Source organism: Schistocerca piceifrons, chromosome 2 (assembly GCF_021461385.2).
Source record: "Schistocerca piceifrons isolate TAMUIC-IGC-003096 chromosome 2, iqSchPice1.1, whole genome shotgun sequence".
NCBI lineage: Eukaryota > Metazoa > Arthropoda > Insecta > Orthoptera > Acrididae > Schistocerca > Schistocerca piceifrons.
In genome coordinates this window covers 724,163,300-724,190,306 of record NC_060139.1, presented here as the reverse complement: position 1 = coordinate 724,190,306, position 27,007 = coordinate 724,163,300, and positions in this window count along the sequence as shown.

The window sequence follows — 27,007 nt, the reverse complement described above, 5'->3', positions numbered from 1 at the left end:
AATTAGAAAACAGTTTGGAATTTCCAGAAAAACTATGTAACTACCAGCTTTTGTAATGATGTTCAGTCTCGAATGAATATAGTACCATCTGCTCTATTGGTTCAAATATACGACTGTCAATTTGAGCACCTAAAAAATTAGAAATCAAACGGGAACAAAATTGCCTCCAAATTACTCCCTGTTGGTGTAAATACAATGAATCCACTCGTTTCGGATCAAGTTTGCAGAGGTTCCATCATGCACTGAAATTTCTTTCGCTACACATAATTGGGGCTGGAACCCAGAAAATTCTTGCTACGTTAGATAGCTTGTGACCGAGACAACTGTTACACTTTCACCTCTCAATCGTAGCATCTTCCTCACCATTATTCATTCTGGTTAAATGCAAGTCAACTCATCGTTGTAGATAGTAAGTACGACGTGGCCCATAGTCTACTCCCTCTGAAAACAGAGATTTCACTTCTGTGGCTGCTGAGCAGGAGCGTCATTCTCTCATCTCCCTCAATAAATATTTACGGATGTCACAGAAATTGAGTATGATATTACTACCACGTTGTAAGTTGTTCTAGCGTATCAGGAACTGAAATTTATTCACATATCTGATGGAGTGCATTTAGCGCCTTACCTCTATCAGAAACAGGAACCACTTCCAATCGAAAGGGTGACCACAGAAATGTTACTATCCTCTGCACTGTCCGAGTTTCGGCTTTCTCATCTACAAGTGTGTACAGTTAATGGACGACGATACGATAGGTGTATTGTACTGCCAAAGTACCGGTGACACTGAAACTGGTGTTTGGCAATTGCGTGAGATTTTCATTTGCTGTGGGCGCAGTCTAAACTAAACGAGAAAACTTGGTCTTCAGGAAGTTAAATGTACCTCTGCACAACGACTTTTCAGTTTTTGCACCCATAACATAACAAACTACATTAACGGAAACTTCTCGCCTTCCAGCTCTCCTATTGCATCTTTGAATGGCTCTAAAAATTCCACGAGTTCTTTTGCTGCGTTGCAGTCAGTAAGCTTTTCAGAAATGCCTCTCTGTGGAGGCACAGCCAAACTACAGACTGTTGCGTTTCGAACAGGCTGTTCCACCTAATCTCCGTTTCTAGCTTCAAGCTTGCCTGTCTCGGATTCGAGTCAGCAGTTTTCTTCATCGAACTGACAGTATCTTTGACAGCTTAAGTCGTGGAATAACTACTGTAACCATACTTATCAAATAATTGCCATCGAACGTGTGTTTCAGGACTGTGCCCAAATTTATATGTAGTACATCCATAATGTTGAAAGGATTGCGTATCACAGTACCGCCTCAGCCAGTACATATGCTGGGGATTTATACTTGACAGTTGAATAATGTTTCCTTAATGAATTCCCCAGATTTTTCTTCTTAGAAAAATGAATTGACAGAAAGACTATATTTAGCAGTACCTGATCTTGATAAATAAAGTGCTCAGTAATAGGTAACGCATTCTCCGACATGTAGCAGTCCATATATACCCGCTGCACATCCACATGCTTTCACGTCTGTGGCATAGACAATGCTGGGTGTCATCATCCTTATTTCATCGTCTTGTCTTTCTGTGTTTCGTGCAACTATCGTAGAACGAGCCGAAACGTTGGAGACGTCTACATGTCCGAATTCTGAAGCGACGCTTACAAGCTCCTCACATGAAACCGAAATCCCACGCCTAATGCACGCTCCAATCACATTTATATGACCAACTGTGAAAAGCCCGGATACCCGCCTTTTGTACCACGGAGGTGGAGGAAGAGAGTAAGTGTGGTTCTGGATGGTACAAACAGGGATTGCAGCCATGCTGATTCCATTGCAATCGCCAGCTGAGCTAGGTTTTTCAGTTGCGGAACCATGGAACGAAAAGCCCGATTGAGGTGGTCCCATAGATTCTCGATTTGGTGTAAATCGGGGGAGTTTGATGGACTGGGATGTATGGTAAACACATTCTGGTGTTCTACGAACCGCGCACGTACACTGTGAGCTGCGTGACACGTTGCCTGTCCTGTTGGTATACGCCATCATGGCCTGGAAAATAGAAACTGGATTTAGGGCTGGATATAGTCCCCGACGATTGATGAATGGACGTGTTGATTCACTGTGCCATCCAGAATATCTGGAAAACCAGGGACTGCCACAAAACGATTCCCCAGACCATAAGTCTCTCGCCTTCAGCCTGGACCCGACGATTGTTGCAGCCCGTACACGTCTGCGGCTATCTGTCCAGTGGAGTATAAAACGTTAGTAAAATGAAAAGACCACCTTTTACGTCCAGCTCGGGTACTGGTGAGCAGATTATAGCCATCGTCGCTGATGGACAGCAGTCTGTACAGATGTATGAGCCAAGCACAGCTGTGGAGGCCCATATGCACCAACATTTGCTAAACGGTCGACGTCGAGACACCGTTGGTAGCCACTTGGCCCATCTGCGTGGTCAGTTGCTCAGCACTTGCGCGTCTATTCTCTCGTACATATCTCCCAAGCAGTCGTCCGCCCTGTCATCTAGGGTCCGTGGTGCACCACAGTTCCCTCGGTACCGGTTTTGGATAGAGCTGTTTTGTCATGCAGTGTATGCTTTAACAATGGCGATACGCGAACAGTTTAAAAACTTTGCCGTTTCGTAAATTTTTGCACCCTTGGTCTGAAAGCCAATGATCAAGTTCTTTTGTACGTCAGATAAATCGCTTCGTTTCCACATTACGACAACTACTTAACGGTTTTCCGTATCCCCCGACATGCTTTATATAATGTCCACTGCTAGTGTTGCCAACTGCCGTCTGTGAGTGGTTACTGCACGTTGGCATCGAACACAGGTGGTAGTCACATTAATGTCATTGGACCGCGTACTAACGTAAAGGGCGAAAATCTCCGTCACCCATTTCTGCGCACTTGATTAATTACAACCGGCACCGACCGACCGCCTTGTCATCCTCTGCCAAAGGCGACGTTTGAAGCGGTATGGAGGAGCGTGGACTGTACACGCCACTTTCTCAGCCGTTGTCAGTTGTGACGCGGAGCCGCTACTGCTCGGTCAGGTAGCTACTCATCTGTCCTCACGAGGCTGAGTGCACCTCTTTCCAGTCTTTCCACCAAGTAAAAATCCCTGCCTAACTGGGATTCTAATCCGCGTTCTCTGCGTGGCACTAAGCTGCACTGACCACTCAGTAACGGAAGATGGACTAATTAAGGTGCGTGCATCGTAAAACACACGAAATGTGAGGTACGCTGTTATATCTTACAAGAGACAGAGTCGCTCACAAAGAAATAATCTGGTATGACAGCATCTTGCTACATGTCAGGATGAAACAATGAAGTTTCACTATACATAAGAAATGAAATGTGAACAGCTCGTCCAGGCCCTTTGAGAGCGTTTGATAACAGAAAATTGCGAAGAAACTTTCGAAATTAAGAGGAAAATTGTTAATAGCCATGGGATGGGTGTTTGAACGAAAGCGCATACAGGGGCAGCACGAACCAACTTATCGCGTGTGCTTGGAAAAAGTCAACCTCGTCCATCAAGAGGCTAACGGATGCATCGCATATATCGCCAGCGCTCTGTTGGGAAACTGAGGTACTGGAACGAACTTCTCTGTCCATACCAGTTACCAAGTAACTTAAGCAAGCGCACAGACGCTGAAAATGGTGGTAATGCCCGCTCTGCTGGTAACACAGTGTGGCTATTACTAAGAACTGCAACGAAATAGGGTGCCAAGAGTTTCATTCGGCCCTTTAGTATTGGGATGGTACATACGTTCGTAGCGTTTTTCTGTAAGTGTAATAGACAGAACAGATACATGTAACAGAGACTCTATTCGTCAATAATGTATTCTCTTTCACTATTTACAATAGTCTGCCATCGCTGGGGTAAGTTTTCGATTGCGCAGCTACAAAAATCACGTGATTTTGAAGCGAAGAACTCGTCGAGCCATGTTTGGAGTGCATTTTCATCCGGAAAGGAAGTTCTTGATGGTGTTCCATAGAGAGCGGAAAAGGTGGATATCTGAGAGTGCAAGATCAGGTGAATAAGATGGGTGCGTTATGACTTCCCAACCCAACTTCTGTATAGTTTTTTTTGTTCAGTCTAGGAGAATGCGGGCGGGCGTTACCGCGGAGTAGCATCACATCAATCAGTCTTCCTGGTCGTTGTTCTAGGACTGCATTTGCAAGACGTCTCAGTTGTTGACAATAAATGTCAGAAATGACGGTTACACCTTGGGTAAGCAATTAATTATACCACACCGTCGCTCTCCTACCAGATGCATAATGTTACCTTTTGTGGATGCGCGCACTTCTTTGTATGGGGAGTTGCTGCTTCTTTTGGGCCCAATCATTTCGTTCTTTTTGTTATTTCAGCGTAAAGACACCATTTCTCGTCGCCAGTAACGATACAGGATAGGAACGTTATTCACTAGGAAATCGATGACGGGCAAGCAGAGATGCACGTGTGACCAGCCATTGATCTTTGTGACTTCAGCTAACAGAATGTACTACCCATATACCCGACATATGAACCTTCCTAATTGCATCCAAATATCACGTGATCGTGGAATGATATCAGTTCATCGGATTCGCCAGTTCTCCAGTATACTGAAGGGGGTCGTTGAGGATTGTTGCGTTTAAACGCCCTTCATCGAACTTTGAAGCTCTTCCTGATTGTGGAAATAAACTAATATCAAAACGATCCTTCTTAAAACTGGAAAACCATTTTGTTTCCGTTCTCTGTCCAGTGGCAATATCATCATATACGGTCAAATGTTTCTGGGTGCCTGTTTAAGTAAAACATTGGAATATGCCGGGAAAGTTCCGATTTTTCCTCTCGGCACTCCATTTTCTAGCGACCACAACTCCATTCACTATCTCCAGATAACAAACTGTCTAACATTCTGCGTGGTGTCTGTTTGTTCTATATCGTGTCTCCTTACCACTTTCGCGCAACGGCGCTCTGAGCGTGTTTTTTAGGGAATTGACTAGTTTGAACCTGGGACCTGTTGCTGCTAAGGAGGCGCCAGACCACACATGACATGTAGAGTTCAGAAGAGTTCAGTGAGACTAGCGATGATATAACCAAATACTTAATGATTTCAGCGTCAGCTCCACTGCACTCCCTGTAAAAGAATCTTAATACTAACCAAATTTAGTTGAAGGGGTTCAAGGCTTTCCTATTTTTAGTTAGCTGGCAAAATAACGTCGAAAAAGCAGTTAAGTTTACCATTGGAAATTTTATTCTACTCACAAAACATTGTTTATAAATTGCACTATTGATAAAAGGAAATGTTTTAATACAGGATGATAAAAACCAACTGCATTCAACAAAAATGTGAGCGAATATTCCCTGAGTGGGTTTCCAAGTTCTACAATGGATCGAAGGATGACCTATGCCATATCACATATATAATCTAGGTTTAAATTAAGTTTCACAAGAGAGAAAACTATCAAAATGGTCTACAGTGACCCCCAATTATCTTTAATTACTTATCTAACTTTTCGTAAATTACGGTGGCTGATGTGGCTTCTCAATAACTATATAACAGAAAAATCATCGCGTTTCACATTTTTACTTCAAGTGGCAAATGTGAACACCCTGAGCTTTAATTGACGATCGACACTAGTATTACGCAAAAAGGGGGTGTAACAGATGAGACTTCTACAGTTCTGAGTGAAGCTTTATGCGCTGTTATGCGGCATTGCGTGTGTTCATTACCTTGTCGGTGTTCGTCAGGGGGCGGCGGACAGCACAGCTCTGCTCGCCTCTCCGTCTCGGAAGCAACTCTCTCCTTACTTCTCCTTACTACAATTTACCGAAGTTGGTTTAAAAAAACTATCTGGCTGTGTTTTCATCTGACCAATCAGGGTCTCAATGTTAACCTTAAGCTCCCCCTACAAAAATTCTGTCCATCCAATGAGAAACGTTTTTTCGTGGTGGGGCAATGTTTTTAAAGTTTGCAACGTAATAGAGACGCGAAAAAGTCTCACGCTAAAACTTGCAGCTGGTGTGGTCCTTTTAGCGTTATCGTAAGATCTATACTGTTCTTCTGGAGGGCTCTATCTTTTAACATGGGCTGGGGGGTGGTCCTGACGTAACAGAGACGCAAAAAAGTCTCACGCTAAAACTTGTGGTTGGGGTGGCCCTTTTTGCGTTATCGTAAGATCTATACTGTTCTTCTGGAGGGCTCTAGCTTTTAACATGGGCTGGGGGGTGGTCCTGACGTAACAGGGACGCGAAAAAGTCTCACGGTGAAACTTGGAGCTGGGGTGTGGTCCTAGCGGTTAGCTGGCGACGTGGGTGTCCGTCCCTTGTCGTAGGGCCTTCCAGTTTAACACGGTTCTGCTCTCGGCTTCTGTTCTCGTTTCTCCCCTCGGAACTGCGTCTGTCCCACGGTGGGAAGGTATGACATGCATTTAGGCATTCTTGCGTTAGTCTGTGGTATTCCATTTGTTCACTCGTTACTCGTATTACTTCGGTTAATTTAATGTCACGATTTATTCGGAGCTATGTGACATACTACTGGATTTGCTTATCATGCCAGGGTTTACATGGAAGGTGTTGGATTTGCCTGACACCTTGCAACTGACAATTAGTAAATTCAAACGACAACAGTGAATTACAAATGAAAAATGACAGCCACGCGGGATTAGCCGAGCGGTCTGGGGCGCTGCTGTCATGGACTGTGCGGCTGGTCCCGGCGGAGGTTCGAGTCCTCCCTCGGGTATGGGTGTGTGTGTTTGTCCTTAGGATAATTTAGGTTAAGTAGTGTGTATGCTTTGGGACTGATGACCTTAGCAGTTAAGTCCCATAAGATTTCACACACATTTGAACATTTTCAAAATGACAATCGATAAATAAACTAATAACCACGGGAATAACAAGTGGCAAAACACTAAGAACTTATACAGATTCGGACGCCTCACCACGGTAGGAGTCCGCCGGTAGAAAGGGAGCGCTGTAGCCGACCTAACGGAGGAGGCGATTACAATTTTTTCTGGGGAGCGACAGCTCCGGAGTTGGAGAGAGTGAAATGGAGCCAACTTGTGCCCCTGTGTACCGAGGTAGCCGCAGCTTGAAATTCAAATTAACGACTTGGGAAATCTATAGAATCTAGTGATTCTGTAAATGATTAGAAATAATTAATTAGCGCTGAAAATTTCTCAGCTCTCCTTACTCAACAGTTCCGTATTCAGGCATGTCACATCTGGTCTCAAATTGTCGGAGAACAGTTATTTCACATCTTTTTTTCATCGGTTCATTTTATCGACTTTTGAATTAATAAATTGATCAATCCGTGACAGATATCATTAGATTTCTAATTTAACAATCAATCGAATCGTGATAGTAACTTTAAATTAAATTTAATTAGAAATTCTGTTCTTGTCAAGAGACTCAACAAAACTGCAGTCCTGGTTTCTCAGTACCTCTTGCATGTTGGAAAAAAGTCTCTTGTCTTACAGTACATATACAGTACAGAAAAAATTCTCGTTTCTGACAGTACCACCAGACGTAGGGATAAGGCGGATAAGTGATAAAACTGTCTTACAATGAGCTTAACAGTTCATTCACCAATGTTGCTAACTAGAATATTCTACAGACGCAGGGGAAAGAAAACTGAGGATACGTTAGGTGACAGACAGTGTGGTTTTAATAAAGGTAAAGACAACAGAGAGGTATTTCTGACGTTTCTTTGTAGTTCACTGTTACTGTTTGAATTTACATATTGTCATTTTGTGATCTGTAGATAGTGAATAGAACTGTGGAAGTTAGAAAATGGAGTGTCAAATGGAACATTCAGAACTTTCCCGACATATTCTAATGTTTTAGTTAGAGGCGTGATAGCGGCGGTGGCAGCCACAAACATTTGCGCCGTATATGCGGATAATTCCACTGGCCAGAGCACGGCAACATAGTAGTTTTCTAGTTTTAAGGAGGATCGTTTTGACATTAGTTACTCTCCACGTTCAGGAAAACCTTCTGGGTCTGACGAAGAACGTTTAAACGCAACAGTCCACAATGATACACGTCAGTGTACTCTAGAACTGCCAAATGTGATGAACTGCGTGCGATCTTTCTACCAACATGCGTTATTAGCACACAGGAAGGAAGGTTCAAAAATCAGGTATATGGGTATCGCATTCTCTAAGATAAGTCACAAAAATCAGAGGGTGGCCATATGGGCACCTCTGCTTGATAATGGGAGAAAGACAAGAAAAGTCACAGGAAATGTCGACCAATAGAAAAAGATCGACAGTGTAAAATGGTGCAGGATGTAGGAAATTCTTAGAAAAGTTTGTGTAGGCTATAAGCAGAAACGTGTAGTGTACAGAATGCGTGAGAAGCAAAAAGAAACAATAGTCTCGGAAGACTAAGAACGAAGTGCTGGTATTAAAAACAGTGTAACACAGGGATAGATCTTGGTAATTTTGAAGGTAGCAGCGGTAAAACACAGGGAGTAAAAGTTTATATACAACTTATACAGAAACCTAACAGCACTTATAAGAACCAATGTGCATGAAAGGCCATTAGTGGTTGAAAAGAGACTGAGACAGTGTTGTAGCTTATCCTCCATGTTATCCAATCTGGACTTTGAGCAAGCAATGAAGGTAACCAAAGAAAAATTTGGAGAAGGAATTATGGTTCAGTGACAAGATATAAAAACTTTGAGGTCTGCCGATGACATTGAGAGTTGGTCGAAGACAGCGAAGGACTTGGAAGAGCAGTTTAACGGAATCGACACTGTGAATGGAGGGTGTAAGATTAACATTAACAAAAGCAGACAAGGGTAGTAAAATGTAGTCGAATTAAATCAGGCGATGGACGAAGTAGAGGGGATATAAAATGTGGATTAGCAACTGCAACAAAAGCTATTCTGGATAAAAGACATCGAATATGGATTTAAGAGTTAGGAAGTCTTTTCAGAAAATATTTGTATGGAGTGTAGCCTTGCTGCACGTGAAACCTGGACTACAAGCAGTTCAGTCAACATGTGAATAGTAGCTTTTGAAATGTGGTGCTACAGAAGAATGCTGAAGATTAGATGGGTAGATCACTTAATCAATGGGAAGGCAGTGAAAAGGATTGAGATAAAAGAAATTTCTGACATAACTTCACTAACAAAAGGGCTCGGTTGATAGGACATTTTATGGAACAGCAAGGTCTCACTGATTGAGCATTTGAGGGAAGTGTGAGGGGTAAAAATTGTTGAGAGCGACTAAGAGATGAATACAGTAAGCATGTTCAAGAGGATGTTGGTTGCAGGAGTTACTCACACATGAAGAGGCTTGCGCAGGATAGAGTATCATGGAGAGCTGAATCAAACCAGTCTTCATTCTGAAGACCACAGTACCAAAAAGACATGGATAGAGCCCTCGTTCCTCACTGTTTAGTTGTGCATCAAAGAACCAAAGACGGAAGTAAAAGAGAGTAGTGGGAAAATGGCGGCACAAGCACTATTTTGGTATCAAATTGTATGCCAATTAATTAAATTGATCAATTAATTACCCAACACTAACCCCCCTCACCACCCCCGCAGATGATGCCATGCGATCTCCTCAGCCTATACCTCATCCCCTGCCCACACCTCCCCATTCCCCACCCCCACTAACCCTCCCCTACACTACGGGTGGGAATTTTGAATTTTGGTGGGAATTTCGAATTTTGATGGGAATTTCTTAGTCCCAGGCCTGTGCTGACATCCCATCCCACACCCCACCCGGAAAGTGGTGGGAACTTCAAAATGGTGGTACACTTCCTGGAACTCGAACCATAGTCCTTCTGTGCATACCAACACATGGAAACTGTCCAGAGTCAGGCGAGGACGGGTAGGTTAATGTACTTCATTTATTTTGGTTGGGAAGCTGAACTAAAAATCGGTAATAATTACACAACTGTATGCAGAGCGCTACACAAAAAGTGCCTAACATCATAACAAAGCTCAAAAATTGATGATACCATACAACTGATGTTATCCTGCTCGGAAAAAATTACACCGTACCTCTCAAAACTAGTTGAAAACTTACTCAAACTCTACCCTTCACATACTAGCTGGGAAGAAAAAGGATCGTGTGGATGGTACTATATTCTTTTTTTTTTTTTTGTTGTTGTTGGAAAATATGTTCAACTGACGAGATGCTGATGTTGGGCAGAGTGGAGTTTAATAAGTATATTACCTATGAGCATAAGCTGGGGATTGCATCTATCGCTGTTTGACATCAGAGTTTGCGAGAGGTGCCTCATCTTGCTTTGCTTGACAATCACCCTGCAACACAGATAATCGACGCCAATACACACTACCACCACTGATGGAAAATGCTTCACTATTCTAATTGCACATCGAAATTGTCGTAAAAGAAAGGAAACAGCACTCATAATCAATGGGTCACGATGCAACACGTGTACTGGAGAAAATAGTCGTCCCAAAAGCTTCTTTTTTTCAATAAATGCTTTACGCACTAATCTCTGGTAGTTGAACTAGTACCTATATATTCACAGAAAACAAATTTATATAATTCCTTTACACACTGAAGATGGCCATTGTAGCCGAAATGTAGATATCGGAGAGTAGTAAAAACTAATGGGATAGCGACTGACTGCTATGTGCCTCTCCTTCCAGTACGACAATGTTTACATATTTGTGTGCAGTGAAAAACTGAACTCTTTTAGTGGCGTTTGCTTCTACCGACTTAAGAATTTGTGATGCTTGATTCTGGAAATGAAATGATCGTGTGGCATTTATTGTCCAGGATATTCCCTTTCGGGTTTCGGCCGCCGTATTGCAAGTCTTCTTAGTTGACGTCACTTCGGCGACTTGTCAATGATGAAGAAAATGATGATGAAGGGCGCACAACACCCATTCTCCTGCCGGGAATCGAACCCGGGCCCCCTTGCGTGGTAGGCGATAATGCTACAACTGGAATTTATTCAACAGTAACCGTATTGTCTAGGATGAGCAATCAGTGGTGGCTGTTAAGTGGTTGTGCGCTAAGGGCGGGGAAGGGTAGAGCAATCAAGTGCGGGAGGAAATAGCTTGAAGCTTTCATTTTAGATTTTGTTCGGTACATTCTGATTGCCTTAAGCGTTTAGTCTGCAATGTTCAAGAGCTGGTACACATGCACCTCGTGTATGCGTCCACTCAGTGCAATGGAAGAACGACACGATGCTCTGCTGATCTGTTCCACAGCAGCGGCAGCCACGTCACACTACTTTTGTGTAAGAAGCTTGTCGTACGACCCTTCGTTTTGTGTTGTACGTTTAGGTAACAGCATATTACAGTCCTTGTCGTTTTTGTGAAGGAATTTTCACAGAAGCAAAGGTTACTGCGGCAACAAGCCAAATGAATCATTGTTACATTAATGTTCTGTAACGAGCCGCCGGAGACCGTGGGTCCCTTACACACCTCCCACCACACCTTGGTAGTCGTGACGCCACCAACAGTCGACCATATGTTTGCCCTGAAGATGGCCCCTGCGATGGGCCGAAACCGGTCGGCACTAGATAAATGAAATACGCGATTAAGACTGTTTTCTTAATACTAAGTTAATTTATATTAATCGCTGTCAATCCATAACCATGTTGTCCAAACATATTAGAAACGTCTGTCGTTGGAGTTCTGCTTCACTCTGCTGATAGAAAGTATTTTAAAATTATCAACTGAGTAGCAATTGCTCTTACTTTGAGATGTTACATTGTGTAGATGCTACACAGGGATGTTCAGAAAACTCAGCGCTGTCGACATTTTCTCAGCAACTGTTTATACAGGGTGAAAAGTATTTAAACCGACAAACTCTGGGAGGTTCTAGGGAACATAAAAACAAATATTTTTCCCTAATGTCATTTTCTCCTATGAGGAGTACTTAAACCGGTAGAGGAAGATTTCTTTGGCGGCAAATTAATTAAACCAACAAACACTTTTCCATTTTTCTATGACCAAGACACAACACATTAACACAACCCAATTTCAATTACAGTAGATTTTCAAAAATGCCTCCACTGACACGTAAACAAAGGTTACACCGTCGGATCATGTTCTGTCTGACACGGGCAAAAATCCCAGGAGGAGCCTGAATTGTTTCTGCTGCTGCTACTATCCGGGCAACCAGATCCTCTTCTGATGCAACAGGAGTTACGTAAACAATGTTGCGCATCCCTCCCCACACAAAAAGTCCAGAGGGGACATATCTGGGGATCGAGCAGGCCATGGTACAGGACCATCTCTGCCAATCCACTTTTCTGGGAACCGCCGGTCCAGGAATCGACGCACACGACGACTGAAATGTGCCGGCGCCCCGTCGTGTTGGAACCACATGCGTTCTCATGTAGGGAGCGTGACGTCTTCCAGAAATTCTGGCAATGCTCTGGCGATAAAATTGTAATAGTGCCTGCCAATTAATGGCCTAGGTAGCAGATACGGCCCAATTAAACAGTCTCCAATAACACCGTTCCACGCATTAACGGAGAACCGCACTTGATGAGCGCTAGTAACTGTGGTATGTAGGTTATCCTCACTCCAAACATGTGAATTGCGCATATTGAAGACTCCATCAGGCCCGAACGTTGCTTCATCGGTAAACAACAAAAATGTTCAAATGTGTGTGAAATCTTATAGGACTTAACTGCTAAGGTCATTAGTCCCTAACCTTACACACTACTTAACCTAAATTATCCTAAGGACGAACACACACACCCATGCCCGAGGGAGGACTCGAACCTCCGCCAGGACCGGCTGCACAGTCCATGACTGCAGCGCCTGGACCGCTCGGCTGATCCCGCGCAGCGGTAAACAACACAGAGGATGGAAGTGTAGGGTGTATTTCACACTGTTCCAGGTACCACTGCGAAAACTGTGCTCTGGGTGGCTAATCAACTGGTTCAAGGTTGTGGACACGCTGTAAGTGAAATGGACGTAACAATTGAACTCGAAGGACTGGTCTTACATTCGCCTGATTCGTCCCCATGTTACGTGCAATTGCACGAATGCTGATTGAAGGATCCCGCTCCACATGCTGCGAAACATCTTCTTCAAATTGCAGAGTTCTTAACGCGCGACGGCGTCCCTGTACAAGTAATCTGCTAAATGACCCGGTCTCACGCAGACGTTGGTAGACAGCAGCAATGATGCGGGATACGGCGATTAGGATATTGTTGTTGATAAACTCGCTGTGTAGCTCGTCCTATGTGGTGCGCTACGTAGTACGCACCAACCATATCAGTGTAAATCTTCAGGTTTTGGCGGCGCAGAAACTGTTCCATTAAGTTTCGGGTGTGCAGCCGCAAGAAATCTCCTTCTTCTTCTAATATTTCGGCTGTGTCACGTTCAGCCATCTTCAGAGTGAGCCGCAAGACTGCCGCTCCAGTGCTCCCTTCGTCCCTTTATACTGTTTTACCGCGCGACTGCGCATGCAGTCACAGATGCAGATGCGCCAGAGACGTTGGGCGGCAGAGACGTGCATAATGCGCAAGTTGTATCTATGACTCCGCAGTTGATCTGTGTTGGCATATCCATATATCATTGTGAGCTGCACTGTGAGGACGTCTTTGCGAGTTTAGTGCAGCAAGTGCAGGATTCAAGGATTTATTAAGATTGAAACCACTATCTCTATTAATTAAATTCGTCGTCAAGCGAATTTCAATTGCGTCCTTCACTATCGAGTCCCAAAAGGATGATGTAGCTGCCAAAATTTCGACGTTGTCATACAACATACTGTGACCATTATCAATACAGTGCTCTGCCACTGCAGACTTGTTAGGTTGTAAAAGGTTTCTTCATCTTCTTCTGCTTTCTTTGTGGCCTCTTTCGGTTTCATTTTCAGTGCCCTCTGTATTTGTTGTGGAGATGTACAGAACACCGGAGGTACACACGACTTTTACAGCCTAACAAGTCGGCAGTGGCAGAGCACTGTATTGATAATAGTCACTGTATGTTGTATGAAAACGTCGAAATTTTGGCAGCTACATCATCCTTTTGGGACTCGATAGTGAAGGAGGCAATTGAAATTCGCTTGACGACGAATTTAATTAATAGAGATAGTGGTTTCAATCTTGATAAATCCTGGAATCCGGCACTTGCTGTAATAAACTCGCAAAGACTTCGTCACAGTGCAGCTCACAATGATATATCGATATGCCAACACAGATCAACTGCGGAGTCATAGATACAACTCGCGCATTATGCATGTCTGTGCCGCCCAACGTCTCTCGCGCATTTGCATCTGTGACTGCATGCGCAGTCGCGCGGTAAAACAGTATAAAGGGACGAAGGGAGCACTGGAGCGGCAGTCTTGCGGCTCACTCTGAAGATGACTGAACGTTACACAGCCGAAGTATTAGAAGAAGAAGGAGATTTCTTGCGGCTGCAAACCCGAAACTTAATGGAACATATCAGTGTACTCACCCCATATGTATCGCACCATTAGTAAACAGAGACAATGCACTACTACACTGGTAGACACCAGTTGCCTACAACTGAAGAGCGTAATACGCGCTCTAGCAACTGAAGATCGTAATACGGCCTGTAACAACTGAAGAGCGTAATTCGGCCTCCACCGGTTTAAATAATCCTCGTAGGAAAAAAATGATATAATGATATTAGGGAGAAATATTTGTTTTGATGTCCCCTGCAAACTCCCAGAGTTTGTCGGTTTATATACTTTTCACCCTGTATATCTCAGATGTCTGGCGTGCTGCTATCTCCACTCTTATTGGTTTGTGGGGAATGATTTCGAGTTGCAAATAATAAGAAGCTTCAAGTGTGCGATTCCTGTAAATTAATACCGTACCATTCCTCTCAGTGGGAATTCTTTTGCAGAGAAATATCTCGAAATTCGGAACCTAAAGCCTTGCGACATTTTTCCAAAAACAGCAATAAGAGCCAAGCGGCTAATGAAAGCTCTCGGACGAAGGTGGCCAGCTGCGGCCAGGCCTGGGCTCCGCTGCCGGAACTCACGTCTGTGTGACAGCAGGGAACGGCAGCGCCGCCAGCGGAACCGGCGAGAGCTACCTCCCCCCCCCCCCCCCCCCCATCACGCAGCCACACACCGGTTGCCTGATTGGACGCCGCTTTTTCCGCCGCTCGCTTGACACGTTCCAGCCCGAAAGACAATCCAATTAGCTGTGACTGGCGCCAGCCCGCGGTGTCCTGCTGGCGCGGAAACATCCTGGCTCACCTGCTGCGAAACGAGAGGCAGCCGTCACGTGGTTCGCGACGCGCCAGCCGCCCACAAATGGTGGGATCGGCACGCAGGCCTGCGTCTGCTAATCAACTTGTCCCGACGTATATGAAATCGCACGCAAGACGTGAATGCCCCAGCTCGGCACGTCTACGTCACAATTCGAACGCAGCACAGCCACACAGACATTATTCATTCGCCTATCGTGATCATTTTGCGCCTAACTGATGAACAAAGCACATCATGCCAACGAGAGCCAAATCCTTCAGCATCAATTAGGGCACGTATCAGTTGTTCCTACCAACTTTGCAATGCATTTTTCTACTAGGTAATGAACAACCTTCACGCCTCAACGAAAGTAAATTAGTTCCAACATGGGATTAAACAGTCAACCGGTTGCACATAAACGGTAGGTACAGGGTGTTTCAAAAATGACCGGTATATTTGAAACGGCAATAAAAACTAAACGAGCAGCGATAGAAATACACCGTTTGTTGCAATATGCTTGGGACAACAGTACATTTTCAGGCGGACAAACTTTCGAAATTACAGTAGTTACAATTTTCAACAACAGATGGCGCTGCAAGTGATGTGAAAGATATAGAAGACAACGCAGTCTGTGGGTGCGCCATTCTGTACGTCGTCTTTCTGCTGTAAGCGTGTGCTGTTCACAACGTGCAAGTGTGCTGTAGACAACATGGTTTATTCCTTAGAACAGAGGATTTTTCTGGTGTTGGAATTCCACCGCCTAGAACACAGTGTTGTTGCAACAAGACGAAGTTATCAACGGAGGTTTAATGTAACCAAAGGACCGAAAAGCGATACAATAAAGGATCTGTTTGAAAAATTTCAACGGACTGGGAACGTGATGGATGAACGTGCTGGAAAGGTAGGTCGGCCGCGTACGGCAACCACAGAGGGCAACGCGCAGCTAGTGCAGCAGGTGATCCAACAGCGGCCTCAGGTTTCCGTTCGCCGTGTTGCAGCTGTGGTCCAAATGACGCCAACGTCCACGTATTGTCTCATGCGCCAGAGTTTACACCTCTATCCATACAAAATTCAAATGCGGCAACCCCTCAGCGCCGCTACCATTGCTGCATGAGAGACATTCGCTAACGATATAGTGCACAGGATTGATGACGGCGATATGCATGTGGGCAGCATTTGGTTTACTGATGAAGCTTATTTTTACCTGGACAGCTTCGTCAATAAACAGAACTGGTGCATATGGGGAACCGAAAAGCCCCATGTTGCAGTCCCATCGTCCCTGCATCCTCAAAAAGTACTGGTCTGGGCCGCCATTTCTTCCAAAGGAATCATTGGCCCATTTTTCAGATCCGAAACGATTACTGCATCACGCTGTCTGGACATTCTTCGTGAATTTGTGGCGGTACAAACTGCCTTAGACGACACTGCGAACACCTCGTGGTTTATGCAAGATGGTGCCCGGCCACATCGCACGGCCGACGTCTTTAATTTCCTGAATGAATATTTCGATGATCGTGTGATTGCTTTGGGCTATCCGAAACATACAGGAGGCGGCGTGGATTGGCCTCCCTATTCGCCAGACGTGAACCCCTGTGACTTCTTTCTGTGGGGACACTTGAAAGACCAGGTGTACCGCCAGAATCCAGAAACAATTGAACAGCTGATGCAGTACATCTCATCTGCATGTGAAGCCATTCGCCAGACACGTTGTCAAAGGTTTCGGGTAATTTCATTCAGAGACTACGCCATATTATTGCTACCCATGGTGGATATGTGGAAAATATCGTACTATAGAGTTTCCCAGACCAGCGCCATCTGTTGTTGAAAATTGTAACTACTGTAATTTCGAAAGTTTGTCTGTCTGAAAATGTACTGTTGTCCCAAGCATATTGCAACAAACGGTGTATTTCTATCGCTGCTCGTTTAGTTTTTATTGCCGTTTCAAATATACCGGTCATTTTTGAAACACCCTGTACATTAACCTATGTTTCGACACCTACTAGAAGTGTCTTCATCAGAATCAGTTGTTGCTAAATCGTTAAATTACATTGTTAAAGAGCAGCAATCAGAATGTGGAGTAGCTATGCTCAAGTCAGAAGTAAAAGAAAATGATCTAGCATTGTCCTAGTGTCCCCAGCTGGGAACATCACACTGATAATAATACAATAAAACATCCTCAAACCAGAATCGCCTAGAACTAAAATAACTTTCCAAATTGGACAGGTTTCTGGATTACCCAACACTCACTGGGCTACGTAAAATTTGTCAGCTATCATGCACAAAAGTACAATAAAAGATTTTTAATTATGCGTATACTGTATTTATTTACCTTCACTCCAGCACCGTAGATGTTCATTTACTGTGTATTGGATAATAGAACATTGGAGTATAACACTAACTGATAAATAACTCTGCATTTCTATATTTTTACTCGAACTTTAAATTAGTTTATTATTGTATGTACTTTCATATTATTCCCATGTTTACTTGCTTTACATTTCACTTTTTTCCGCCACATATCAAGGACGGAAAATTGTTTTAATTTCCTGTCAAAACTGTTCTTTATAGGCAATTTTTTGCACCATACAATAGTTCCAACAAGTTGGGAGAATTTGTGTGTGCTGCAAATTGCATAACATCGATTATGCATGGAACAGCTTCTTCAGGCTTATTAATTTTTCTAGGGACAACATTTTGCTCCTCTGTTTTCCTGTTTTCTTCTTCATCATCCTCTGTGTTGCGGATTTCTATTAAATCTGTTGCTGAAGTGAAAGTGGAGTGAGTTGATAGAAACTCATCACTTCGAATGTAATTATCTGTACTATGCGAAATTTTCGCATTTTCATTAATTAATTTCACATTTTCTTGAACTTCGATGGCCACAGAAGCGTCTTGTTCTTAACCCCCAAACCCCGGTTTGTTGAAGCACTTGGTGACAGTTGCGGGTTTTATTCCCTTTACTGCCAAGCCAATCCAATTTATTGCATCCAGGACAGTAACTGACCTTGCAAGAGCAAAAGCACTTTCGGCATCTTCAACATTAAGAATAACAGACTGCATCAGCAATCGCCTATAATGATACTTAAATGTGTAAATAACCCCCAGGTCCATGGGTTGTGTGAGGCTAGTTGAATCTGGAGAGTACCAAGATAATTTCACGTTTGATAACGTTACTTTCTGGTGGCGGGTCGCATTGTCTGGGGAAAGGAGAACTTGGCGATTTCTTTTTTCCATTTTGGCCTTCTTCCGTAAGACTACTCACCATCCACGCCTTTTTATTGCTTCGCAATGTGACTGGAAGCTTACTGACGTTTTTGAAACAACGCGGTTTTGCTGCCTTTCGAATCGCCAGTGGTATCTCCCTTTCACCTAATACGTTTCCACGCAGCAGTACAATGAGTCTTTCCTTGGACATTTTTCCGCCGGTGCGCTTTTCAGCTCTAACAGCTAGCGACTTTGAAGGCAGCGCGAGATAAAACAGTCCCGTTTCATCGGCATTGAGCACGTCTTTCGGGTCATAATTCACAATTAAGTTGGACAGTATTGTCTTCAATTATATTGCTACACTTTCATGCACATGCTTCCCCACACACTTCATTCTACACGATGTTGTGCCTAGCTTTGTCCAGCCATTCTGTGCATGCCTTAACCTCCGTAATTCCAAGGTTTTTAGTGACTTTCAGAGCCTCACTCTGCAACATGAGTCCAGATAAAGGTAAGTTTTCCGCCCGCACACTTACGAACTGATCCCACACTATTTTGTTAATTTCTTCATTTCCGGTCTTCTTCGCCTTTCTTTTCATCTGCCCGTTCCCTTTCATCCATTCGCTCCGAATCTTATCCTTGTTTCTTAAAGTCTTATAAATCTGTGTTTTACCGCATTTGAAACGCAACATAATTTCGTGCACAGAGAGTTTATCTTTCTAACTCGCTTCGATTACATTAATCTTTTCGTTAAGTGAAACGACACATACCGTTTGTTCATCACGTTACTGTACTAACAGTAATAATAATAATAAAAACAATAATAATAAGCATCTGCGACCGTGTCTGAAACTGCATAATGCACTTAAATATTAGTGCAGTTACCGTTTTTAATCAATTAATTATCTGTTCACACGGACAACGCAACAACACATCTTCAGCATTTACAGTGTCACAGATTTGTTGTTCATGAAGGTGGCAGCAATTTTAAACAGAGAACAATGGGCAAGATGTGTTCCGTGTGGTGCCGACTTGTAACGATCAGTACTTGGACACCGGCAGCCAACATACCACTGCATATTGTAGCTAGTCTATTGGGGCCTCATGGCATAAGGTGTAGACTACTGCTTCCCAAACTTCGTGATATCATTACCCCTGTGTGCAGTCAGATATCAACTATTAAACTACCCCCCCCCCCCCTTGCCCCTTCCACCATCATCAACAGTACTGCGTAATTAAACTTTAGAATGGAAACGAATTTCCTTTGGACATTTTTATTTTTAAATGGACGTAAGGTAAATTACATTTAGTTTTTGTAGGTGTTTTATTAAACCACGAACTGAGGAATCAATTAACTAGTTGGTACTGTTTACATCTAACATTTAAAAAAAATCACTTTTTAGAATTAGGAAGCACCTTACAAGTGCAGCAGGAGTTCGACTCCTTCCTAGAAAAGAAAGTTAACCGTGCAAACAGTACGTGGAGTAGAGACTTTTAGGAAATACGAGTATGTTTCCTCAGCATCATTCCTCTCTCTAGAGACACTTGCTTCACCCACGCCCTGCGCCTCCATTTGAAGTCAGTCAAGTTAGAACTTGAGGACTACACTTATTGCTTGTATGTTACTTGACTTGACTGTTGGGCTCGTTACTTCTGAAACGGCAGAATTTGGAAGACTGCAGGGTATTAATGCTTTGTCTTACCAGTGTGGCTAGTGCTAATATTAATAATAATAACAGTAATAATAATACTGTGTAGCTCCTACAGCAAAGTAGCAACAGTTAAATATTTACTGCTGAGTAGTGCTGTCAATTTATTTGTTGTTATGAAGTGAATAACGAGGCAATTTCTAGTCTCGTCCTGGAACACAATATCCAGAGATATTAACTTTGTGCGATGTATATGTCTCAGTTTTACTGTTATACTTAGGAAGTTAATACAATCGTATCTCAACTTGTAGCCTCCACCACTTTGTGCTAGAAGTTGAAAAACATTTAGTTATTGGTAATTACTTAATTAGAGATAAACTCCTACGAAATAGTGGTAACAGAAATGACTTTTTAGAATAATTTACTTTCGATACTGAAATACTACTGTATCCTTTTATTTTTACCCCTCAGGAAACTGTTCGGTCAGGGAGCCGGTTGGCCTCTGTAATAATAAAAAAAACTGAGTGGAAGGATCAACAACCGAACTTGAACAGGATGTCTTGCGACGTCCGCAACGACCAAACACAACGATAAATAACGATAAAAAAAGAGAGAGTTAGAGCGTTAGCTACCCTTTATAATAAAAAAACTGAGCCAACGTGTTATCGAACAAACTAAACGGATGTCGTCGGATGTCCGCCTTGAACAAATTCCACGAACAATGGAGAACAAAAAAAATTTTTTTTTTAAGTGTTTAGCGTTCAAGCCGATGGATCGCTGCATCGAGTTCCGTTCGTCAGTTTATTTTTATTTTCAACACATTCATTTTCTTTATTATTTATATTACAATTGATATAATTCGGAAAATACACTCCTGGAAATTGAAATAAGAACACCGTGAATTCATTGTCCCAGGAAGGGGAAACTTTATTGACACATTCCTGGGGTCAGATACATCACATGATCACACTGACAGAACCACAGGCACATAGACACAGGCAACAGAGCATGCACAATGTCGGCACTAGTACAGTGTATATACACCTTTCGCAGCAATGCAGGCTGCTTTCTCCCATGAAGACGATCGTAGAGATGCTGGATGTAGTCCTGTGGAACGGCTTGCCATGCCATTTCCACCTGGCGCCTCAGTTGGACCAGCGTTCGTGCTGGACGTGCAGACCGCGTGAGACGACGCTTCATTCAGTCCCAAACATGCTCAATGGGGGACAGATCCGGAGATCTTGCTGGCCAGGGTAGTTGACTTACACCTTCTAGAGCACGTTGGGTGGCACGGGATACATGCGGACGTGCATTGTCCTGTTGGAACAGCAAGTTCCCTTGCCGGTCTAGGAATGATAAAACGATGGGTTCGATGACGGTTTGGATGTACCGTGCACTATTCAGTGTCCCCTCGACGATCACCAGTGGTGTACGGCCAGTGTAGGAGATCGCTCCGCACACCATGATGCCGGGTGTTGGCCCTGTGTGCCTCGGTCGTATGCAGTCCTGATTGTGGCGCTCACCGGCACGGCGCCAAACACGCATACGACCATCATTGGCACCAAGGCAGAAGCGACTCTCATCGCTGAAGACGACACGTCTCCATTCGTCCCTCCATTCACGCCTGTCGCGACACCACTGGAGGCGGGCTGCACGATGTTGGGGCGTGAGCGGAAGACGGCCTAACGGTGTGCGGGACCGTAGCCCAGCTTCATGGAGACGGTTGCGAATGGTCCTCGCCGATACCCCAGGGGCAACAGTGTCCCTAATTTGCTGGGAAGTGGCGGTGCGGTCCCCTACGGCACTGCGTAGGATCCTACGGTCTTGGCGTGCATCCGTGCGTCGCTGCGGTCCGGTCCCAGGTCGACGGGCACGTGCACCTTCCGCCGACCACTGGCGACGACATCGATATACTGTGGAGACCTCACGCCCCACGTGTTGAGCGATTCGGCGGTACGTCCACCTGGCCTCCCGCATGCCCACTATACGCCCTCGCTCAAAGTCCGTCAACTGCACATACGGTTCACGTCCACGCTGTCGCGGCATGCTACCAGTGTTAAAGACTGCGGTGGAGCTCCGTATGCCACGGCAAACTGGCTGACACTGACGGCGGCGGTGCACAAATGCTGCGCAGCTAGCGCCATTCGACGGCCAACACCGCGGTTCCTGGTGTGTCCGCTGTGCCGTGCGTGTGATCATTGCTTGTACAGCCCTCTCGCAGTGTCCGGAGCAAGTATGATGGGTCTGACGCACCGGTGTCAATGTGTTCTTTTTTCCATTTCCAGGAGTGTATGTGTAATCGGATGAGCTTTTATAAAATTTATAAAGTTATTAGGCAGTCTACTAATTTTTACTATCACAAACAATGTAATATTCATAACTATCGGCTAGTAAACGACCAAACGCACAAAGTGATACTGAAAATGTATGCTTGTCCGTGATCTGAGAAATCCCTTATACCTGGCAGGAACCCGAAACAACTTGTTACCTCCAAGTTTTGACCGGCACTGACGGCTTTCGAAAGATGTACAATTAATCGTCGCTTTTGTCATTACGAGTACAAGTTGCAGGGTGATATTTTTCGTAAAAACATGGAAAACGTAAAGTTAAACGGCACCAGCTGCATTGAATAAATGCTATGTTTCCGCATACGCAAGATCTTTTGACGTTTTCCGTAGAAAAACAAACCTCGTTAACATTTTCAAAAACCTCTCCTCAGACGATAGTCTGGAAGCAAACCATGCATAGCGCAGTATTTCCTTAAAAATCGGCGCTGATTATTGGTTATGCAGTATCGAGTGTATTTTAATAATCTCTTCCGAGAAGCCATATCTCGTTCTCTTTCGATTAAATACGAACAGTTTTGAAGACACGGAAAAGTATACATTTTCCGTCTCACTTTATGCGTTTGATCGTTTACTAGTCGATAGTTAGGAATATTATATTATTTGTGATAATAAAAACTAGTAGACTGCCAAATAACTTTATAAATTTAATATAGGTTCATCCGATTATACGTATTTTTCCCATTATATCAATTGTAATACAAATAGTAAAGAGAATGACTGTTTTAAAAATAAAAATAAAACTGACGAACGGAACTCGATGCAGCGAACCAGCGGCTTGAACGCCTACCACGTTTTTTTTTTTTTAATTTTGCTTTATATTGTTTGTTGAATTTGTTCAGGGCAGACGTCCGACGACACTCGTTCTGTTTGTTCGTTCATCCGTTCGCTCAGTTATTTTATTACAAAGGGTAGCTAACGCTCTGACCGACCACGGTGAGCTACCGTAATGGCACCACTCCGCTGCAGCCGCTTCATGGTTAAAATGGCCACGCACAGATATATATCTGACGACCGAAATTATCTGGCGATTTTCTCATTTACGCTTGAGAAGTACACGCTACTGTTTACACATATTGTTGTCCTCATGGAGAACTACGAGTGTACGAAGTTTGCAGTAAATCCGCTTTCCAAACGTCGTGGCCTCCCCTTGTAAGAAAAACAACTAACTAGATTTTCACGAAGGCCTTATATGGAATGATTCGTCACTATGTAGGATGAGATTTATTGTGTCATAAGCTGGATACACTAATAATTCCACGTACATTCTTAAGACAGTGAACAATATTGAAGGCTGCTTGGAGGACTTCTGAAGCCATTACTTCCACAAATTTCATCTCTCAAAGACAGGTAAATTTGTGTGCAGAATAATGTAAACGTTGACTGGTAAATGATGTCGGAACTATCCAAATAGCGTTGCCCACAAACCAAATGACTGTCGTCCACAGAGAATTATTGAGGAACATTATCATTCATTAATTTATAGAACATACAGCACAGACGTGTTCGTTTTCCAAATCTGCCACATGCAGGATGATTCGGCCAAGACAGGTTACCCAATGTAAATATGTATAGCGGGCAATGCGACGAGTCTTCTGACTTTAGGCAAGTAATTCTTAGCGTTAATTCCAACTCGAGTATGGAACTTTTTTAATGGAATTACAATTTTCTATGGCACTGGAAAGAGCTTTTGAAACCCACTTGAGCGACATAAGACGTGTGGAGCATGATGAGATATAGCAAGACCAGTAAACCCCCGAGTCTTTAAAGAATCTAACTACCGAGCGAGGTGGCGCAGTGGTTAGACACTGGACTCGCATTCGGGAGGACGGCGGTTCAATCCCGCTTCCGGCCATCCTGATTTAGGTTTTCCGTGATTTCCCTAAATCGCTCCAGGCAAATGCCGGGATGGTTCCTTTGAAAGGGCACGGCCGACTTCCTTCCCCGTCCTTCCTTAATCCGATGAGACCGATGACCTCGCTGTTTGGTCTCTTCCCCCAAACAATCCAATCCAATCCAAAGAATCTAACTGTCAAAAAACTTTAAATATAATTTCAAAACTTTTTTTGCCTATATTCTTAACGACGAATATGTAACACATTACATCATTCGTAATGTGATCAGAATTTTGAAACTGTTTTGTACCTGGGAGTTCATTCGAGTCGCTAAGTGCTCTCATTATCAAACATTGAATGAGTATAGTTTGGGTAATTTGCCCTCCGTGCCAAGAAACACATCTCATTGTTTATTGACGTCACGTCTCCTTAACTACGTGTCTTACAATTACATCTGCACGTGCATTCACTGGTATTTTTGGATGTGATCTGCAAAACGTAGTGCGAAAAGAGTTACTATTAAAGAAGTACTACGTTAAAAATTCATACCCAATGCGTTACGCTGACTCAAGAAACATACACAGTTTCAACAGTAATGCTTGTCTTACTGTGGCAAACATTTAACATAAGATTATGTGTCTTAGTGAGCAGATTATGACAGTATTATACAATTTTGAATTCGGTCATTATTTATACGAAATTAAAAAAAAGCTTTTATTCCTCCTGTAAGCAGTTAGAAAGGTATCCTCGAAATAGGACTGTGAAACATGCACCATGTACCATGAACCATGAACCAATAACATAGACAACTGCTATCCTGCCGTTAGGGAAAGAAGTACCACAAATTTCTGCACTACTGTTCCAACTGTAAGCAAACACGTAACCCAGTAGGGTGATTTTTTTACCTATGTACTTGAGGTGCCTCTGTGTTGTACTGCTGAATTGCTCTGAAAATTTACTCCTTAAATTATTCTATGTTTCAGGATGTATATGGCAGTCGAAATGGGCAACCGCCTACGATAAGTCTTTCCAAACATAATTTCAAACAATCTAAGCACCCAAAGTGTGAAGAATAATATACCGCAACCAAAAAGAACAGCAACTGAGGAGTGACTATTTCAGCGTTAGCCACAATCAGTCTACTTTTCATCTTAATTGCACAATCGGGATAAGCCAGAGGATCCAGCGAACACGACGAGGGCGCGCTGAAAAGTAATACCTCCGAATTGTTTATCTGAAAATTCTTACATCATTTGAACAGAACAAACATTATTAAAATTCTGTACCTTCATTATTTATGTCTACGTAAATGGAAATGAAATGAACGTGTGGCATCGTTGGCCGGGAGGCCCCTATTCGGGGAAGTTCGGCCGCCAAGTGCAAGTCTTATTTTATTCGACGCCCCAATGGGCGACTTGCGCGCCAGTGATGAGGATAAAATGATGATCAGGACAACACAACACCCAGTTCCAGAGCGGAGAAAACCTCCAACTAGGCCGGGAATCGACCCCAGTATGCGTGCACAGGAGGCGAGCACGTTACCACCCAGCTATGCAGGCGGACTATGTCTACGTATTTGCAGCCCTCTGCTGCTACAGGGATCCGCATTGTGGTGTGACACATGGAGATATGTGACGTAACTACGCCGTTCCATGAGAAATAACATGCTGTAATCGAGTTTAGAATTCGAAGAGTTCGTTCAAACATGGAACACGCCCTCCTTCAGCACGACAATGCCAGACCACACAAAAGTGTTGCGATGTCTGCAATAATTCCGTACCTTGATTCACTGTCATTTATCATCTTTCATATAGTCTAGACTTGTCTCCAGCTGATTTTCATCTTGTTCCAAAACTTAAAGAACGAGGATTTCAAGTCCAGAGTGATGAAGCGGTGCAAGCAGAAGTGAGATTGTTGCTCCGTCAACAAAGTCAAACTTTATAGAGTGATAGTATCAACAAACAGGTCTCTCGTTGGGAGAAATGTGTTCATGACCATGGTACTACATTGAGGAATAAATATGTAGATATGAAGAATAAACGTCTGTTTTAATTAAAAAGCATTAAGAGTTATAACATTAAAAATTTATAGGCATTGATGGCAGCTCGCTCTCTTACATTTCACGGGTTACATTCTTTCGTACTTTCCACCCACAAAAAGATTCACAGTAACGAGTTTCAAACTCGGTTACTGTTTTCTGTGTGGTGTCTACGAAAACTATCACGTGATGACACTTATCGCACAAACAGCTTGGTTTCTGGATAAATCATCGTTTGCGAGCAATGTTATCTCAATCTTCGCAGTATGCACAACTGGTCAGTCGAAAATGCATGCTGGCTGAGAGAAATGGTTACATAACAACTGTGGTCTGAAATTGTATGGTGCGGGTGTTACGTGACCGTTTTGGCTAAATTGTCCTTCAACTTGTGTAAAACCAAAAAGTGATAGTAAAGTAGGAATGGAATAAAATAATCCCCAGTTGATAATGAAATATGAATTAGTACTAGTGATTGCCAACATGTAACTAATGTACTCAGATTTTGGTTTTCTATGTTAAATTGGATGTAAAGCTAAATCAGAGGTCGCTGTGGAAGCATATTCAACGCCAATAAGGGCGATTGATGTTGTGCGCGTCATAAAACCCCAGGGAGTCGCCCCCCCCCCCCCCCCCGCCAGTTCGATTCGCAGAATCTCTGCTATCCTCACTGGGTGAAGGAAAATGCGAGGCAAGTCAAATTGTGGAGGGCAGTGCTTTATTAAGGGGAAAACGAAAAACTCCGCACTGGCACAGTTGGTGTGGTGCGTCTACGTCAGAC